The following is a 17,036-nucleotide window of genomic DNA, read 5'->3' on the forward strand; positions in this document are numbered from 1 at the left end:
CAAGGGGTCGGCCAGAGACTGTGGCTGGGCTCAGGTAAACCATCCTGCTACGGGGGATAGAGTCTCTGTTTGCCATGGACACCCCGAGTGAGCCATCCAGCTTTCCAGAGATGGACCACCCAATGCCCCATGGCTGCTCTAAGGAGGTGGGAGAGGAGTGAAGTTGGAGAGACCTGGATTCAAGTCCTGCCTCCTTTGGTGGCAAGAGTGAAGCAACCAGCGTGTCGGCCTGTGGCCCCGCTCCTCTGAGTCTGCATCTTGTTACCTCTTTCTGCTGGGCATCATGCTAAGGGCCTGGGTGGGAGTGAATGCTTCCAGAAACCATCGAGGTGACTGACAAACCCTCTGGCTGCATCCATCGGCATCCTCAGGTTTACCTTTCCCAGGGGGTAATTTTCCTGTCTGTCCTCCAAGGCTTTCAGCCTGAGATTTTTCAAATAATGCTTATTTCGGTCCTGTGACCCAGATAGATCTGCCATGAGCACTTTCTTGGGAGCTTGAAAGGAAGAAATAAGTGAAAGGGGAGCCACCACGTGGGTCTCATCCCTTGGGCCCCCTCCCAAGGAAGCTCTGCTCATTCTTCCTTGTGCCCATCGGAGTTGACACACGTTTCCCTCCCCCTCGCTGCTCCATCACCACCATTCAAGTCACCCTTCTGTGTGGAGGGGGAGGGCCCAGGGGTGACTCTTGATCGGGATGTCCTTTCTTGGGGCTGTCACCATGGGAGCCCTGAGGTGCCGGGGACACACAGCCTGGCATGCAGTAGGTGCTTAATAGCTGCTGAATGTTGAAAGATAAATTCATCTTCCCAACCCCGGGCCTCCTGGGCCTTTTTGTTTCAAGGACATGGAATGATTCTTCTTGGTCACCTCTCTTTGCAGGTGGGAGGGTACTGGGAAAAGTCTGCCCTCTGAAGTCAGTGGGCCTGGATTCGAATCCCAGTCCTGTCCCTTACTAGCTGTGTGAGCCTGAGCAAGTGGTTTAGCCTCTCTGGGCCTCAGTTTCCTCGTCTGTAAAGTGGGGATGGTAATAATGTGTCCAGGCCCCAGGATACTCATAAGAATGACATGAGACAATGTTCCTAAAAGCATCTGATGCATAGAGGATGGTTATAAAAGGGGCGGGCAGAGCAGTTATAACGTGTGTATACACACACACACACACACACACACACACACACACACACACACATCACAATGCATAGAAAATGTACATAATGACCCCCAAACTGCTCATATCAGTTACCTCTAGAGAGTAGATCTGAGGGTTTCTACTTTTCTCTCTAGTTTGAATCATTTTTAAACCATGGGCCTGTTTTATTTTTTCATTAATAAAAGATCATCTGCAAGAAACCCAATGCAGAAACGAGCAGTGGTTTGGAGAATGCCGATAGGTGGGAATCAGCTGACTTGCAAGCAGCAGTGTAGCCATTTAGCCTGCAGGGGGCTTCTGGGCCACCCCTCCAGCCGGGGCGGTTGACCTATCTTTGGGCCCTGAGCATCTGGGTTTGAACCCTGGTGCTGTGACTTCGCAGCCATGTCCCTGAGCCTCAGTTTCCTTGCCTGTATAATGGGAATAACAGAACCTACCTGCAGGGCTGTTTTAGGGGAAATGAGAAAGGGCGTGAGGCATCAGGACAAGTGTACATGCCAGATAGGTACCAATTCAAATGGCTCTGGGTTTTCATGCTGCTGCCTCTGCCCCAGGAAGCTGGACTCACTCCCTGAGGTCAGGTGAGGGACTTAGAGGTAACTCTGGGTCACTAACCCAATGGGCATTGGCTAATCTTCATCTTACTTAACATCTCAGCAGCATCCACACTGCCGCCCTCTCTCTGCTCCTGGAGACACCGTCTGCTTTCCTTAGCTTCCGCCCCAATCCTCTTTAAGTGAGAAGAGAAGGCATTGGGGGCTAGGCTGACCTATGTGGGCCCCGCAGGGCTGGACTGGGGGTGTGGAAACTTCCCTGTACTTCAGAACCTGCAAGTGTAAATCATCTGGAACATTCTGTATGTCTATCAAGAAGGATCTGGTTCCATCCCTGGAACCGCAGGCAACAGTTATGAATGAGTTAGACGGTGCTTGCCAGACAGGTGGACAATTCCATAACAGGTTAAGCAGAAAATAAACAACTAGAAAATAAAGTTTATAGTATGATCTCATTTTTATGAAAAAATAAGATTAAAAAAATCCTTGGAGTAGCAGAGATTAAGAACTTTTTTCTTACTTAATCTGCACTATTCAACTTGCATGAACAACAATAATAAAGATTTAAAAAAAATGTTAAAGGACCTTGTCCAGTCAAGGGCTGAGTGGGGCGAGTCAGGATGCCAGGGAGGCTGGTCCAACTGGGGAGATTTGGGGGCGAATCAGGATTCCGATGCTGAGACTGAATGGTGAGCCTGGGAGGCTGAAGCACAGGGCCAAGCATGGGGTGACAGGAGATTCTTCTCGTGGCCCCAAAGACAGGGTTTTGACCTGTAGCTCAGTTGTTCCCTCAGCCTATTCCCTGCCTTCCCCCACCCAGCATAATGGGGAGGTAAATGGGGTCTCCTGGGTGTAGCAGGGAGAATAATGCTTCCCCGCCCCCAGAGATGTGCACATTCTAATCTCAAGAACATGTGACGTTAAAAAAAAAAAAAAAAAAAGAACGTGTGATGTTAGGTTACATAGAAAAGGAGAATTAAGATTGCAGATGGGATTAAGGTTGCTAATCAAGTGGCCTTAAAATTGAGAGCTCATCCTGAATTATCTGGGTAGGCTCATATAATCATGAGAGTCCTTAAAAGATGGAAGAGGGGGACTTCCCTGGTGGCACAGTGGTTAAGAATCCGCCTGCCAATGCAGGGGACACGGGTTCGAGCCCTGGTCTGGGAAGATTCCACATGCCGCGGAGCAACTAAGCCCGTGTGCCACAACTACTGAGCCTGTGCTCTAGAGCCCGTGAGTCACAACTACTGAACCCGAGTGCCACAACTACTGAAGCCCATGTGCCTAGAGCCTGTGCTCTGCAACAAGAGAAGCCACCACGATGAGAAGCCCGTGTACCGCAACCAAGAGCAGCCCCCGCTCGCCACAACTGGAGAAAGCCCAAGCACAGCAAAGAAGACCCAATGCAGCCAAAAATAAATAAATAAAATAAATAAATTAAAAAAAAAAAAAAGATGGAAGAGGGAGGCAGAAGAAGAGTCATTGTGGGAGCGATTCCATTGCTGGCTTTGAAGATGGAAGGGGATCACGAACCTAAGAATGGAGGTGGCCTCTAGAAGCTAGAAAAGGCCAGGAAATAATTCTTCCCTGCAGCCTCCAAAAGAGATCGTAGCCCTGCTGGCACCTTGATTTTAGCCCGGTGAGACCCATTTTGGACTTCCCACCTCCAGAACTGTAAGATAATAAATTCGTGTTGCTTTAAATCACTAAGTTAAGTGGTAATCTGTTACAACAGCCATAGAAAACTAATACAAGAAGGATCTCTGTTTAAAGGGTTAAAGTTTTAAGGGTCAGGAGTGAATTTCATCCAGCACCTTCGTGCCTTTGTGTGGCACAGAGCCTCAGCTTCACCCAAGGCCAGGAACTGATGTGGGTCTGCATGACCCCCAAACAAGCCTGGAGTCCAGAGATAAAAGAGCCAGCTGCCTAGTGGATGAAGGTGTGGCTTTCTGGTCTGGGGAATGGGAGTGATGGCAGGTACCAGAATTGCATCTTTCTTCCTCTCCAGGTCCATGACTTGAAGCTGCCTGTGTAGGGAAGGTGCCGCTTAAGACCTGGAATTCATCCGCAGTCCCACCACCTCTGCTGTGTGACTCTGAACACGTGATCTCATCTCTCCCAGCCTCAACGTCTCAACCTGTCAAATGGGCTTCACGCTGTCCTTCAGAGTTGATGTGGGTCAGGTGAGGTCCTGTCTGTGAAGCACCCAGGACAGTCCCTGGTTCAAAGAGGAAGGTGAGATCTGGGTGGAGATCCAGGGCGGGGAAGGTGGGCAGCCCTCACCTGGCCTGCCCTCCCGAGAGTCCCTGCAAGGATCCCCAGAATTTCTGCAGGTACAGTCTGTTGGTCTATTTGACGGATGTATGTTCCACACTCTGCTCTGACTCTCATCCTATTGACAGACATGTCAAAGAAATCTCTTTTGATTTCCTGAGTACCTTGACAAAATGTTTTCTCTGGCACATAGGGGCCTTGTTTCACAGGGAGGCACAATTAGACTTTTGTCACTGCTTTTGCCAGTCCCCAGAGAACGCTGCCCATGACTTGCATTTGAACTACCCAAGGGGCAAAATCACAGACTCCCAGCTTCTGTCGCGTTCCAGAGAGGCAGGCTGGCTTCATGAAGTTCGGGGCACCAGGGGAGTGGGTGAAAGATGCAGATGTTCCAGTTCTGGACGTCTGGGATGGTGTCTGGGATTCTGCTTCTTAAACCAGCTCCCCAGGTGATTCAGATGCAGGTGTCTATATACCATTCTTTGAGAGACAGATATAGTGGACATGGCAGGAGCTTAGTGCCAGGCAGACCTGGACCCAAATTTCATCACATCAGTGATGTGACCTCAGCCTCAGTGTTCCTTCACTGTTTTGGACTCCATTTTTACCATCTGTAAAATGTCCTTGTTTTAAACCAACACAACAGAGTGTTTTCTAAGTGCTGGGCATAATGCTAGCCCTTTGCATCACCTCATTTGGCCTTCACAACAGTCCTCAAGGCAGGAACTATCATTTTCAAATTCTGAAAGCCTCACTCAAAAGCACCTCCTCCCTTTATTTAAAGGTGATGCTTAGTCACAGAGAAGTTAAATATCTGTGGAGTACCTAGCACAGTACTGTTCTCATAGTAGGCAGCTGATAAACGCTCACTGCCCCTGTCCTGGCCAGTTGCCCCAGTATTGGATGGGTTAGGAGCTGTTGAGGATCTGGAAATGGGGTCTGCAGGGCCTGGAGAGGTTCAGAGCCCAGGGGAGGACATCAATCCATCAGTGAGAATTCACTGAGGCTTCCTAACACAGGTGGAGGTGAACTTGGAGAAGAAAGAAAGGCACACATCCTGCACTGGTTTTGTCGGGATAATTATTCAAGTGAATAAAGAGATAGAGGAGGGGCCTTCCAGATGGGAAATCCTACAAAGGAGGGGTCAGCAGGGTGCTGGGACGATTATGCTATAGTGGGGACCCTTAGGGTGGGTGATTCTCGTAGACTCTCCGGAAGTCATCTCCTTGCTTAGTCCCATTAAGCCTCTTCCAGAGAAAGTGGGTAAATGGAGCTAGGTTATTGACACAAATATAAAGCTAATTCACTTTATCAGCAATAAAGCAAACCATACCAAAAAGAGTACAGAGGGAGAATGAATGAATAAATGAGGTTTATTGTTTTACTTTTTTGTTTTATAATGAATTAGGTCTCACTTTCTCACCCATAGCCTTTTCCTGAATTTAAATCATCTGAGTCCTATGGATCGGCCAATGCTAAACATTCTCTGTGGTTCTGCTAAGAATTTTAAGGTCAAAAGTCCAGTGTTGGTTTTTCTTTGAGTTGCTAGAATAGTCCTTTCATTTATCCAACAAATACTTATTGAACATTTACTGTGAGTGAGGCAATGTTTTGGACACTGGAGATACATTAGTGAACAAAATAGACAGAAGCCTCTGCTCTCATGGAGCTTACATTCAGATGGGGGAAGAGAGGAAAAAAAAAAAACCAAAACCAAACAACAACAAAACGCAACTGAAATGAACATTAGGGGAAATTGGGTTAAGTGCATATGAGCCCTCTCTGTACTATTTTTGCTGTTTTTCTGTAAGTCTAAAATTAAAACTCAAAAAACAAACAAAAAAATTATATATTTGATTATGAGTGCTATGAAGAAATGTCAATCAAGAAAGGAAATAGGAAATTAGGGGATCCTCTGAGGTGGGAGGAAGACTTGTAGTTTTAAAAGTCTGGTCTTTTAGAAAAAGTGACATTTGAGCAAAGATTGAAGGAGGAAAAAAAGAGCAAGCCATGGGCCACAGGGATATGTGGGAAAAGAATGCACCAGTTAGAGAAAATAACTGCAAAGTCTTAGTGGTACCCAGCCTCCAAGGGGGACCCCTTATTCACACCCTTATGTAGTCCCCTCCTACAAGGAATAGGGATGACCTGTGTAATTAATAAGAGATTGGGGAAATGTGACTTCCATGACTGAGTCATCAAAGAGATTACAGTTTTGGCCTTGCTTTCTCTTGGATCACTGGTTGCCATGTTGTGAGGACACTCAAGCAGCGCTATAGAGAGGTCCACATGAGGAGGAACTGAGGCCTCCTGCCAACAGCCACCACTAACTCGCAGGGCCATGAGTAAGCCACCTTGGAAGCATATCTTACAGCCTTTAGATGACTGTGGCCCTGTTGACACCTTGACTACAATCTCATGAGAGACTTCAAGGCAGAACCACCTGGCTAAGCCACTCCTAGATTCCTGGTCCACAGGACCTCTGTGAGATTAAAAAAAATTTTTTTTTGAATTATTTTAAGCAGCTACAATTGGGTTAATTTGTTTTACAGCAATAAATAACCACTGCAGGTCTTGAGGTGGGAGCTTGCCCAGTTGCTTGAAGAAATGCAGAGAGGCAATGCGGCTGAAGTGGTGGGTGTAAAGTGGAGAACAGGGAGAGATGAGGGTAGAGGGCCTGAGTCAATCTTCCTCTTGAATAAAAGGTTTCCTCTCTGTGGGTATTATTATTATTTTTTCAGCAAGTGGCCTCTTCTGAGTGTTTCTCAGGCCCAGACCTTGGGAACAAGTTTGTGATGCCCATTTTCTTCACTCCTCTGGTCTTCTGAGATGGATTTCAATCTCCTCTTCCCAGGAAGTCTGTGGGGGTGTCATCCTTCCTGAAGTGGTTTCCATGAGACCTCATGCTGAAACTGGGCCAAGGCCTCTTTGGGTATTTTCTTTTAAAGGCCAGGTTTATTTTGGTAGAGAACTAACATAGATTTGAACAACAACCAAAAACAGAGAAAATGAATTCGATTAATTAAAAACGAGTTGTTCAGAGAAAAGGTCACAGGGGAGGTAAGGTTTGAGGGAAGCTTAAAAGATGGTTAAGGGTAGGTGGGCACAGATGGTGGGTGAAGGCAGTGGAAACAGAAATAGTAGAGATGAGTGGCTATGAGGAGGCTTGCTGTTCTCTGGGAATTTGGCATCATTGGTGTGGAGACTGGGAACGGGGCACAGGGGATAGGGGAGTGGAGTGGAGATGGGGAAGGGACTGGAAAGGAAGCTGGGTGTGCAGGACTCTGAATCCAAGTTGCATCCTTCAGGTCAGGTCCCTGCAGTAGCTTCCAATCCTTCAGAGGTGGGCTCCAAATGGTGGCCCATCTGAGACTCAGGATTATTTTGGTTGGAAGGGTCATGAATCCATTTCAAGTTGGAGTTAGGAAAAAAGAGAATTTGTTGATTTACATAAATAAAAAGACCATGGTCTGATATAATCAAGACCCACTTACTCTCTCTTTTATCCTGCCTTTTGCCATGTTGGCAACATCTTCCCTTTGGCTCTTTCCTTGTGGTTGCAAGATGGTGGCCAGTCTCTTTCTAGGGTTGAGTCTAGCAGAAAAGAGTACTTGTGTTTGTCCCAGCACACTCAGGAAATGTCTTGATATTTACCTTGATGGATGATTTGACTTGTGTAGGTCATGTGCCCACTCTTCAACCCATCACTGCCACCAGTGGATGTAGAGCTTTGATTGGCCAGGCTTAGGTGCCACCCTGTAGAACCCATAGACTAAGTAGGGCGGCTGCTCAGATGCAAATCAGGGGCTGATGCTACGAGTGGGTGGATGGGTCATGTGACAAGATGTGAAGGGACATATGTAGCAGATAGTCAAGCATGTTCCTTCATACGTATATAAGAGGGCATGGTCAGGGCACCAAGTCTAATCAAACGGATTCATGGTACTGAAAAGGCTCCCATTAAATAGTCAGATAGTGGTGTTTGTCTTTATAGATTCTGTGGGATATTGTTACATTGTAGCCACGATCACATCATCATTATTATTGATCTGTTTCATGCTATTTTTAGTCTTTTAACCCCCTTGTATTACTGAAAGTAATATTAGCTGCTGTAACAGAAAAACTCTACAATATTATTGGCTTAAAACAATTTTCCCTTGAGTGGAGTCCAAAATGTGAATTCCTGATTGGCGGTGCTGGGGCTCTGTTCCACAGAGTTATTCAGGGATCAAAGCACCTTCCATTGTGTGGCTCCACCATGTCCTCATGTCTTAGTCTTTTCTTCCAACTAGCAGATAGGAGACGAGAAGGCGGAGTGGGGTGGTGCCCGCTTCTTAAACACCTCTGCCTGGAGGGGAGCTGCACATCACTTCCATTCATGTTCCACAGGTGAGAAGTAGTCATCTGGTTCCATCCGGATGGGGGAAGAACTGTAAAATGTCATCCTGGCTGGGCAACCAGGCTCTAGCAACTCCATACTATGGCACAGGAGCAGGCATCTGTGGTGGGCAGCTAGCCAACTTTGCCACACCCACCAAATACGCTATGCCAAATTCAAGATTTTCAAGTTACACACTAAAAAGGGTGGAGAATTATTGCCAAAAGCAACTGTGGGGCCGCTGAAGGGTTTTAGGCAGCAGAGTGAAACATCAGGTCAATCCGTGTTCCAGGGATGTAACGGAGATAAAGGCAGTCGAACGGAAAGGAAGGAGGCTTTGTGAAAATCTCAGTCAGGCCAGGTCCCTGCTGCCCCCACTTGTGCCCCGGTTTTGAATGGGACAATACCCTGAGGGGCCTCAGTTTACATCCTACCACGTACTGAGGACTCACCTCATGAATCTCCGCTGACATCTTAGCAATGCCGTGAGGCAGGTATTCTTACCTGCAGTTTAAAAGTAAGAAAACTAAAGTCCATGGGAAGGAAGTGACTTGTCCAAGGTGCGTTGGCCCTTCAGTGGGTTATCGCTGAGGCTGTTGATCTGGATTTGGATACTTTGGGGGGACGCTACGGTGCCAAGCATGGTGTGGCATGGTGGCATGGTGGCATGGTGTGCCATGGTGTCTTCCTGGTGTCTTGTGTCTGAGTATCCAGTGGTGACCGAGCCGGCTGGCAGGTGGGTTAGACGGCCCTTTGCACCTGCACCTCCCCCCAGGGGCAAAGCTTCAAGCACTGCTCTCCCTGTCCCCTGCCCATTCCACGGAGTCACCTCCAAGTCCCTAACGATGCCCTGTGCGTCCCCTCATCAGCTCCTAGGAGTCTGCTCCGTGGCTCTTGGTCTTGATGGGGAGGGTGACCGCAGACGTGCTCCCTGGGCTGGAGGAGACCATTGTGCTGACTGGGCAGATGGGGCCCACGCACCGGGACCTGGGGAGACGGAGAGGAGAAAGTGGCTGAGCGCAGCTCTGCGAGACCTGGTGATTTATGAGGAGCAGCCATCTGGACCAGGAACTTCAGGAAGCACATCCTGTGTGGAGGCGCAGGCAGCGTGGGAGCCCTGCCAGGGAGGAGGGAGGGGATGGGGAGGCAGGCCTGGGGCGGAGGCAACACGGAAAGGACCCCAGCGGCGGAATCAGACACAGCCGGCTTCTTCCGCTTGCAGACACTTTGGACAGGACCCTCACCACGAGGGGCCTCAGTTTCATTAACCTTAAAATGGGACGGCGGTTACACCTGCTGCGCCGTTGAGACGTTTAAATGGACTATGGCTTCTGAAAGTACCCAACCGGATGCCTTGAAGGAAGAACGCTGGCGTCACTGAGCACTTCCGTGTGCCAAGCATTCGGTTCGGTGCTGGGAATACACAGAATCTCAGTTTGCGGGCCACTGGGGGTGGCAGGCTGCTTTGAGTCGTGCGAGATATTTACAACGAACTCTGTGACAGAGAGGTGCCAGCTCTGCCTGGAGGTGCAATTTGGGTTGGGCCTTAAAGGAGAAATAGGAGCTCGGTGGCCAGTGAAGAGAGAGCAAAGGGAACAGCGTTGGCAAAGCCATGTCACACTGGGGTCAGATGTCGGTTTGTTCGTTTACACCTCCTGCTCTGAATAATCCGCTGAGTTCCAGACCGGTAAATCCAGTGGCCCACTTGCACCTCCACTTGGGTGCCTATAGGACATCTCGAATGTAACATGGCCAAAGCAGAGCTACTCGTGCCCTCCCCCGCCTTCCTCCCCTCGTTCCCCCACCTTAACCTGCTTTCTCTTAGGTTTAAACGACACCACTATCCAATCAGTCCCATAAGCTAAAAGATCTAGAAAACATTTATCTCCCATTTCTCTACTTCCCTCACTCTATCCAGTGGTGCCATGTTGCACCACTTTACCTATGTGGTTCCTCCTGGAATTGTTCAATATTGTCTTGACCTCACATCCCCAAATCCAGTCCATTAGCAAGTCCTGTCGGTTCTGATCTCCCAAGTACATCCAGAACCCACTTAATTCTCTCTATCTCCACCAAGACCATCAAAGCCTAACCTACTGCAGAGTCTTACCCAGGAAAGTGCAACAGGCTTCTAATATTTTTTTCCTGTTACCACATGTCTTCCACAATCTAATTTCCCTATAGCGACCAGAGTGATCGTTATAAAATAGAAATCAAATCAAAACATTCCCCTGCTTAAAGGCTTTATCAGATAGTTATTTTCACAGTAATTTGCATAGCAGTGCACCCTAAAACTCAGTGCTACACAGCAATAAGCATTTACTTCTTGCTCGTGTGTCTGAGGCTTGGCTGACCTAGGCTGAGCTTGGCTGCAGACTGTAGGTTGGGTCTGGGTCTACTCTGTGTCTCTTGTCCTCCTGGGACCAGTGGCTACTCAAGGCATGTTCTTTTCATGGTGAAAAACAAGGACACTAAAGGTTCAAGAACCTTTCAGAACTCTCTCCCAACACATCCAACACCATCCCATTGCTCAAAGCTAGTCATGTGGCCAAGTCCAAGGTCAAGAAGAAAGGAAGTGCCCTTCATCACCATGAGCCATGGGAAAGGTACAGAGAGGTAATTTACTATAGTGGAATAAAGAATTAGGACCAACCAATGACTCAGTCTTCAACAAAGCCTTTTAATGGCTTTCCACTAAACTTAGAATATGGTCTAAACTCCAACCCCCCAGGATCTGGCCCCTGGCATATCTCCAACCTCAACCTCTATTGCTTTTGCCCTCACTCATTTCTCTGTAGTCATGCAGCCTTCTTGGCTCTTCTTCCAAGAAGGTGGAAAAAAGAGTTATCCAAATTCTTTTTCCACCTCAAGACCTTTCCATTTGTCACTCTCTCTGTCTGTAACACACTGCTCCCAGATCTTCACATGCCAGGCTCCTTGCTGCCATCAGGTCTTAGATGAAATGATACCTCCACCTATGGAGCTTCTTAAAGATGCAGAAGCCTGGGCTCCACCCCCAGAGAGTCTGAAAGGGCTGGTCTAGGGGTGGGTCTCAGGAGTCTGTTTCTAACAAGATACCCACCATTGACACCAGTGCTGACGTTCCATGGCCACATTCTGAGAAACACTGCTGTGTGAGGGAAGCATGTCCCCGGAGGACTTGGAAAGACGTGGAGAGCTTCAGTCTGTTGGGGTTTGAGAAGGCTTCCAGAAGAGGCTTCGGCTGAGCTAAGGCTTGAAGGATGTGCAGGAGGTTGTCAGGCAGATAAGACTCTATGTTCTGGGGATAATCTCATGACTCTGTGAGCTTCCTGGGTCTGAAGTTCCAAGTTACTCTCTCTGGGTCCCGCAGCCCATTCAGCCTGGACCCTGCTGGCACTGCCTCCCATTGAGAGCCAGAACTGACCACATTATATATGACCGTCATCTGAGCCTCTTGAGACAACCAATTCCACAGGAAGTCTTAGAAAGCTTTTTCGCTCTAAATGATCTTTTTTACTGTCTGTCACCCAGAGTTGTAGGGATTTTATATCATCTATGAAATCCTCTTAAGATTTTATTTCCGTATCTTCCTTTTATGATAACTGGGATTTCCTTCGTGAGAGGAGGTCCTCAGGAGGTGGGTGTGCCTTGGCAGGAGCCCCGGGGAGGGTGCATTCCTGGGGCAGCCTCGGCCTCAGCGACAGCACAAGCATCCAGGGCTGGCAGTATCCTTCAAGGTCCTGTGGCCCTTTTTCCACTGAAGGTATCCTCTCTAGAGCATCCTATGACCCAGCAGAGACAGCCATGGGGCTGTGGAGTCCGGAGAAATGATCTAACAGTCAGAGCATCTGGGTTAAGACCCAGCACTCCTTAAAGGACTGGCCTTTTGGGACGCTACATATTTGGGGGACTTTGGGCAAAAGCCGTTTGCCTTCTCTGAACCTTATTCGTACATGTCTGTATGCGTTTATGGTGAAGACAAGATGTGATAAGTGCTCTGTAGATAGGGATTGGATAAGGACTGCTTATCCACTCTCTACTCAAACTGGTCCGGTGATGGGTAACTTACTACTTTAAAAAGTAGAGCTTTGGGATCTAGTTGGTTCTAGGTGACATTAGCCGGACCACTGGTTATCTCTCCTAATTTCAGGTCATCCAGCGTGTGAACCTCAAACCTTGAGAGCCTCACTGAAGCCACTGACTCAATATTGACCAAGAAAGAATCAGAAATAGAGGCCGATGTACAGGGGACTTCATTTTAGGCCGCTGATTCTCAACCCTGGCTTCTTAAGAGAATCACCTGTGATGAGAGCATAACCTATCCAAAGCTCAGACCTTATTCCAGATTTATTAAGTAAAACTCATCAAAGGTAGAGGCAGGACATCAGTGTGGTTATTGAAGTGCTCCAGTTGGTTTGAATTATGCAACCAGGGTGACCGTCTCCTTTCAGATACATTCAGTCAGTCATGGGTCCACCTCGGAGCACGGGCACAGCTCACATTTTCCCGCCTGTCCACAAGGACATCTCGAAAGCATTTGTCGAATGGATGCCTGCTTCATTGCAGACACAGGATGTGGCGTCCAAATCTATCTAGGTCACCCCAGGTTGAGGTCAAGCCTGGGACCACATTAACAAAACTTGCCCATGTTTTACTGGCTCTGGCCCCACTTCGATGGACCTCTGAGAAGTCCTCCCAGTTTTGTCCGGGAGTCCCTTATGTATTTAGGAATACGTCTCATTCCCCACATGATGGAGTTTGCTAAGTTCTTTCCCTCCTGCCCCTCCTTTCTTGCGGATACCCGCTGCCCATGAATCAGAAAGTGGTGGAGCGTCTCGGTGCTTCCGCCTCTGCTGGCACTCTCTGCAAGGATGCAAATGCCCATATCCCGTGTGCAGTATCCCAGACACTGGTACCATTCCTTGGCATCCCCATTGATTAAGCTACACTGGGTCTGGTGCAGAAGTGAGGGGAAGGCTAGGGGGTGTCACACTTTGTCATGTGGGTTTCACAGTAGGGCAGTTGCAAGTCTCTTTTGAGTCCAGCCTCACCAGCCTCTTCCTGAAACCTCTCCCCAGAGGACCTGACCATGAGTTCCTGGTCCAGATCCAGGACCTGAATAACTAACTCATCATGGCCTCTCTAGTGTATGTTTTTGCTTTTTTCACTCCAAACCAAAAAGGCTTAACTGATTTCAGCCCAGACTGACTTGTACGCATCACCTCCTGACTGGTCTACCCCCAAATTTGCCTTATGAGCCCAGTGTACTCAGTCTGTCTTAGAAACCCAGGCCCAGTTCAGCCCTGAATGTAGACTCAACTTAGGTCAAAGCTGGGATTTCCAAGTGTGTTACAATCCCCTGGTCTCTTAATTTAGCCCCACTATCTGAGGAAATAGTAGTATTAATAGCTGCTGTTTATTAAGTTCTTAGTCTGGGCTGGTGTGATGCTAAGTGCTGTACATGGTTTATCTCATTTAATTCATGCAAAAGTGTTGCAGAGTGGTTGTTATTACGACCCGTTTTATAGATGAGGGAAAAGAGGGTCATCCAGAAAATAAGGAGATCTTCAGGTTTAGGAGGAGTCCAGGGTTGATGACTAGGGTTCCATGTTTTCTATTGCAAAATTGGATGGCATCTGCCCATCTCTTGTCTTCCAGATCCTAAATTATCCATACTTCCTGAAAAGTCCGTTAAGACAAAGACACAGCGTTGAATATCAGAATGTCAGAGTCAACAGTACCCTTAGAGATAAACCTTGAAGTTCATTTCCTTCCCCACCTAGCAGAAAGGGATCTATTTAAGGTCGCACGAGTTCACAGCAAGCTGGGCTCAGGACCCAGGGTCTTTTTCCCCAAGCTTTGGACTCAACTGTGTGAGCTTGCGTAAGCCACCTCTCTCTGCAGAGTGAAACAGACAGATATCCACAGAAGCAGTCCCAGTATTAAGCTAAGATTTTGGGCAGTGAAACCTTTTGACTCAAAGGAAACTGAAGTGGGAAATCTACTCTAATTGCTCAAAGCCAAGGTGGTCTGTTGAATCAGGGGTGTGGGTCAGGTATGTGCTATGCTAGTTAGAAAATGAGGGCCTTAAACAGTTTGGGGGCATTGAAAGAGAACTTGACTAAACTAACTCCAGTCATCATGCTGACTGAACTCAGAGGAAGAATCTTCCAACCAGTGGTGTAAGTAAATGGTTAACAACCTGCTTTCTGGAACCAGACACGTTTTGCCCATTTCCACGGTGTAAATGATGGCTACTTTCAAATTACCCACATGATATTAACCAACTTGCAAATTTCCTGAAAATTTAACATTTGGCTCCTGTGGGCTGGTGTAAGTTGTCTCCAGCACACTGTTGCTTTTGAATCTTCAAATACTTTGCTAGATTCCCTTCATTAAACTTTGTAGCAGGCTCCTATTGTCCTGGGTATATGGTGAAACAAATGGTGGGTGGAGCTGTGCAGATAACTTGGATGACTCATTGATAGGTCTTTTCCTGTGATATCGCTATCTCTGTTTCATATCTTGGCGAAAATATTGCATTTTCTACCCTGTTATAGAACAAATAGAAGTGTGACTTGTGGTTTACAATCTATGAAGCTGATTTCATATAATTTTGACAATTCTATCGCATTTCTCACAGCAACATTTTTTTTTTTCCCTCCTGGGATGGCTGAATGTCGTGTTGGGATACTGCATTGGGAATTGCTTCCCTCTGATCCTTTCTGTAAGGCTGCCTTCCTCTTTGTAGTTTTTTTAAAAAATTTATTTTTATTTTATTTATTTATTTTTGGCTGTGTTGGGTCTTTGTTGCTGCACGTGGGCTTTCTCTAGTTGCGGCGAGCAGGGGCTACTCTTCGTTGCTGTGCACGGGCTTCTCGCTGTGGTGGCTTCTCTTGTTGCGGAGCAGGGGCTCTAAGCATGCGGGCTTCAGTAGTTGTGGCTTGCGGGCTCAGTAGTTGTGGCTCACAGCCTCTAGAGCACAGGCTCAGTAGTTGTGGCGCACGGGCTTAGTTGCTCTGCGGCATGTGGGGTTCTTCCCGGACCGGGGCTCAAACCCGTGTCCCCCTGCATTGGCAGGCGGATTATTAACCACTGCGCCACCAGGGAAGCCCACCTCTTTGTGGTTAGTGCACGTTCAAGGCTTTGCCACGTGCACCCTATGAATTTTCCTTGCCTCTAGCCTGGTGCTTCTGGAGGAGGGGAGATGGGACTTTCTGGTTCTAAATCTCCCTTTGGCACATGTTCTGAAGAACCAGTGATTCCGTCTGAACAGAGAAACTGCAGACAGATGTGCTGTTTTCACATCTGGCTACTGGGAGGTACAGCTGTATTTGGCCACCCACTCTTTTTGCACTTGTGTTGGGGGAAGGGATCCGTTCCTTTATTGTGCTGGTGTTTTTATCTGCACGGGGCGGTGGGGGGCGGGGGTTGGAGGATGCATAGGTCACGTTCTCGGAGATGCTAGGCAGACTCCTGGGGTGGGGCAGATATTTTCTTAAATCTGGGTGGGCAGACAACGGGGTAGAAGGATTGAGGGTAGAAGGCATCCCTGCATCCCTGGTCTGCTCCTCACTCCGCTGAGGGTTTGTGAGAGAAAGCACAAACCCAACTTTATCCAAAGGACTCCGGTCACACCTCTGGTTGGGGTTAGGGAAGCCCATTCCCCAGATGGCACTGAGCCAGAAAATTAGCAATGATCAATGAAAGGGGAAGGATGATGAAATAAAAGTGGAGTCTCAATTATGCTCTAAATGAGCAAGGCGATATTAAGTCTTCAACAGAGGAGGGGCTGGGGACTTCAGGAAAGAAAAAACGATTACTTGGAAGAATTCAGCGCCCTAGTCTGGACTGAGTCATTGATTTCCTATTCCAGTTCCATAGATGGACCATAAAGGCCTTACAGAGTGCACGTCTCCCCTGCTCTATTTCTCCATGATCTGCATCAAGGAAATGTAAGTTTCTCTGTCCTGCTTTTCTGTCCACCAACATCAGATCCGGGGTGGGTCCGAGGGAAGAAATGTCTGTGGGCATTACGTTAGGGATTCCAATTTACTAGCTGCTGGGAAGCCAAATTTGTGGTTTCGGGGCACAGGATGTTGCTGTGTGAACCATGGTTAAAGTTGCTTTTGTAAAATTATAAAAGTCATTTGTTGTGTTTGTATGAAATGGAAGGCTGCAATGCTTCCATGAAATCTCAGTCATTAAAAACAAAAGCACACAACTTTCTTTTCCTTAAATTCTGCTAAAAGACAAAGTAATTGATGTTGAATTTGGTGATTTGCCCTGAAAAATGCAATCATCGGGACAGCCTGTATCAGTCATTTAGAATGGAAACCAAATGTTACCTTCCATATCTCTCCATAACGTAAAACTTATCCCCCATCTGGCAAAACCTCTTTCTGTTGAAATGTTCAGAGTGGTGTTGCATTAATAAGTAGACATCAAGTGAAATTTACTATTTATGTCTTTTCAGTGGTCTCTGTAAACCCAGTTGCACATAGGGCTTGTATCAATAAACATCTCTACCTACGGGTTTTCAAGACAGATTAACTGGGAAGGGCCATTATGGGATAAAAGAAGAGGGCGTGCTGGGAGAAAAATGAAATCAAACATTCACCTGTGCAAACACTTCCTTCCTGGATACTATTCAGGTTTTAATTTCGTTCTTTTTTAAAAAAGTATAAAATAAA

Source organism: Eschrichtius robustus, chromosome 16 (genome assembly GCF_028021215.1).
Source record: "Eschrichtius robustus isolate mEscRob2 chromosome 16, mEscRob2.pri, whole genome shotgun sequence".
Taxonomy (NCBI): Eukaryota; Metazoa; Chordata; class Mammalia; order Artiodactyla; family Eschrichtiidae; genus Eschrichtius; species Eschrichtius robustus.